The sequence below is a fragment of the Teleopsis dalmanni genome, chromosome 1 (assembly GCF_002237135.1).
Source record: "Teleopsis dalmanni isolate 2A chromosome 1, ASM223713v2, whole genome shotgun sequence".
Classification (NCBI taxonomy): domain Eukaryota; kingdom Metazoa; phylum Arthropoda; class Insecta; order Diptera; family Diopsidae; genus Teleopsis; species Teleopsis dalmanni.
The window spans coordinates 235,144,138-235,148,428 of NC_051846.1; positions in this window are offsets into that span (position 1 = coordinate 235,144,138).

A 4,291-nucleotide genomic window follows, 5' to 3' on the forward strand; every position below is an offset into this window, starting at 1 on the left:
TGTGGAGTATGAATGCAGACTTTCTCCTTTAAGTCGCTCTTTCAAAAAAAAATATTTGTCCATATGAAATTACTATTTTGGTCATTGACACCATCTTTCCGCATTCATTGCCTTTTAACCACATATTCCTACTGTCCTGACAAAGTCCTGAAATCCTGAAGCGATGTCCATTGATTGTAACACTTGCACCGCATTATCAATCTTTTACTAGATTATACTGCATCACATACAGATTATACAGTTACATAAACGTTAACGTACGTTTAAGATATTACAAGTGATGAATAATAGTCTTATCTCTATTAGATAAATTTTCCATACATAGTGTTCTATGCACAACACCAGTTAACCAGAATGGAGCTGTTAGTTTTGTAAGAATCTCGATGCGTATCTTCGTTTGCAGAGCTGACGATAGATCCGGCTTAAATTATTATTAAATATGTTTCAATTAATTTAGAGTGATCTAAGTTAAATCATTATTAAAAGAATTATGAATGCCAACTGAATTATGCGTAAAGCTAATTCTCTATATAAAAATTTATTATACTTTCCATTGTGTTTGAAATAAATATAAATTTTAATATTTGACTATGTCTTATCTTCCTTAACGAAAACAAGAAATACCCTTTAAAATAAACTGACCTTGAAGAGACAGAACATCTGATCAATAATACTGTGTAAAAAATATAAAAGTAAAATAAACCTGAAATAATCAAGAAATTCAAGTGGTCAGAAAATACCAGTAATCAGTTGTATATGGTTTTGTTAAAAATAAATTTTACCCACAAATTTGAATAAAAGTATCACGTAAAGCGAATCCTTTAAATAAGTACCCAAAGCATAATTGATATAAAATGAGATGTAGTACATAAGAAAAGTACATGAAAGGTTTACACAAAAGAAAACTAGAAAGTTTTCAGATAAAAGATCCTCCAGATTTCTTCAATACATGTTAAAACGGAATTTCAGATTTATAGCAGAACCTTCTTGGAGATGTGCCTACATCAACTGGTTGTTTTTAGTACCAACTAAATGTCATCACATTTCATATACTTTGTTCTAGACATATAATAGGTGATTGTAAGAATAACTTATTGAGATTTGAAATATTGATCAAAAAATTTAAATAGATCAGTTCTTAAAAATAAAGTATCATATATAAAAATATGAATAATTTTACCCTAATTACATAAAAAAATTTTGAAAAACGAATATTTCTTTCAATATTAGAAGCAGTAAATAACTAATAGTTTTGGGAGAATAAGACCTGATATTGCAAAAACACGACTTACAATTGTGGAAAAACCACGACGTAAGCGATAAAGCGAGTCGAAAGTGATAGGCGAGGAATAACATCTACTCTATGGGTGGGTAACATATGCTTGAAATAGCAAGGAATGAAGACATACACAAGTAAAAGATCGAGCTCCACCGTATTCGTTGCATTTATATGCATTTACAATACGAGTACGTCACTGACACTATTTAGTATATATCAATACAATTCATTTAGTTAATACAACAGAAATGTTTAAGGACACAAATTCATTATATAATTAATTATTTATGTATATATGTATTTATATATGTATTTACATAGATATTCTGTTTATATAATGTTGTTCCTTTATTTTTTCTACCTCACAAAAAAATAATTATACCTGACGATTAATGTAAAATTTAATAACAATATATTTCAACAATCCGAATATGATTTATGCGTACTTTTATATTCTATAAGTGGCAATAAATTATTTTCTCACAATATCGGATCAATATATTTTCTCACAAACAATGTCAAGATCATTAAAATTGTTTACGATCTTGTAATAAGTATTTTGGTGTCGAAATTCAGCATTAATCCTTTCAAGAACGGATTATGCAAAATTAGATTCTAAAAATTTGCATACTTTAGAATGCAAATGACACGAGAGAAAATACTTAAAATCTCATTGAAAGCACATTACTAATAAAATTTGCATAAATCTTAAAGCAAATTGCAAAATAGGCATGCAAATTTCTTACAATCGAAAAGAAAGAGATTAAAATATTTTCAAACAATTTGCCAAATAAAGTTATCAAAGGTAAAATATATACCATGGACCAATCAATAATGCACCGCAGGAAGCCCACGTGACAATGCATTTTTTTCAATAAATTAAGTGTGATGATCATTTGTATTCGCAAAAAAAGAAATAGGTTATTAAGAACTTATCGACAATCGGCAATCAGCAACAAGGGTTGCAGATTGTTCGCAAAACAAAAGGACACAAGGATACAAAGGACACAAGTCAAATATCAACAACGGGAAGAACATCCACAAAACACGAATACGGATCACGCAAGCCCACTGAAAGGCAACATTGATATGTTTATCAATGTTGATGCAATATCATTAAAATACAATTGGAAATTTTATTAAGGTAATTTTGAATTAATTTTAAATAGATTGTGTTTTTGTTAGAAGAGGATATAAGCAATTGAAGAGGGATATCGAATATATGAAGCATAATAATATGTGCGAAATATGATATGTGCAAATACATTTTTGTGGTTTGTGCAAAGTTTCATTATATAAGTAAATAAAAAATGATTTTATAGAAATGTATTCTTATCAAAACTTCATTAATTTTATATGATTAAGTATATTAATTAAGTACAACAATAAACTTTTGAGTGAAGTTTTAAAGAGTGAGAGCCAAAACTATTAGAGCACAAGTAAAAATAAAAATAAAAAAAAAAGAATTAAGAAAGAAATAAAAATAATAAATAAATATATATATAAATAAAAAAGTAAATAAAGTAAAAATAAAAAAACAAATAATAAAAATAAAGGATTTAGTAGTCAATATTATTAGAGCAAAAGTAAAATAAAAAAGGAATAAAAAAAAAATATAAGAAATAAATAAAAATAAAGTATAAATAAAAAACAAATAAAATAAAAATTTAGAAAAAATAATTTTAGAAGTTTTTAAGTGTTAGTATATAAAATATTAGACAAAGTAAAATAAAAATTACACTTAAAAAAAGGAATTAGAAAAATATAAAAATTAAATATATAATAGAATAAAATAAAAATAAAATAAACATAAAATAAAAAAAAAATTAAAGTTTTAAGTTATATCATAATTAAGATACAATCAAAATAATTAAACTAAAATAAGAAAAAAATTTAAAAGTTTTTTTAAAATTAGTACCCCAAATTAATAAGAGCAAAGCAAATAAAAATAAAATAAAAAACGGAAATAAGAAAAAATAAAAATAAAATATAAATAAAAAAGATAAATAAAATAAAAATAAATAAAATATAATAGAAAAATATGTAAAGTTTTTAAGTTAGTACCCAAAATTATAAGAATAAAAAAAATATAAAATAAAAAACAAGGAAAGAAGAAAAAATAAAAATAAAATATAAATAAAATAAAATAGAAAAAAGATTTTAAAGTTTTTAAGATTTAGTAGTCAATATTATTAGAGTAAAAGCAAAATAAAATTAAAATAACGAAATCAGAAAAAATAAAAATAAAAAAATATTTAGTAAAAAAATAAATTCTAAAGTCTTTAGGAGGCAAGATTTTAAGAGCAAAAGAATTATAACATTATTGAAAAAGGTCTTATCTTTATATTTTCATCGTGCATATATGCATATATACATGCATATATCTACATAAAATTTCAAAAAAAACAGGTGTTTGTAGCAAACTCATATCAAAACAAAATATTGTATCTTACGTTTCGCATACTCGAGAACTATGCATTGCTTACCTGAGGCAATAAACGCATAAAAAAAATTTTGCAGACTCTTAACAACTTTAATCCATGAGATTTATACTTACATTATGTTAAAGCCGTAGGATGAGCTGCTCTTGCTTTTGTGCTTAACATGCTCATCGCCGCCTGGTATTGATTGTATACTGATACCAAGTACTTACTCATATATTTCTTCATTTCTTAAGAGTTTCCAAGCTGCTTTATTTTGACTCATTCTATTTGCGCTTTCTTCAGTGCGCTGCTCTTTCTTGGCCTTGGTCGAGTTTCATTGAAGCAAAGAAGAAAGAAAGCAAGAAATATAGAAATTCTTTCGATGCACAGATATCAAAATTTCCCACTTGGACTTAAGTTGTAGTTGTGAAATGTTGGATTAGTGGCCACTTGGCAATCGTGGCCGGTTTAGTTCGTTTTTAACTTTCGAAAGGTGCGCATCTTCTTGGTTTAGCAAAGTTCCGTGAACTTGTCGTGGTCAAAGTGAAAATTTTTAACAATACAAAAAAAAAAATTAACTAATTTTCTA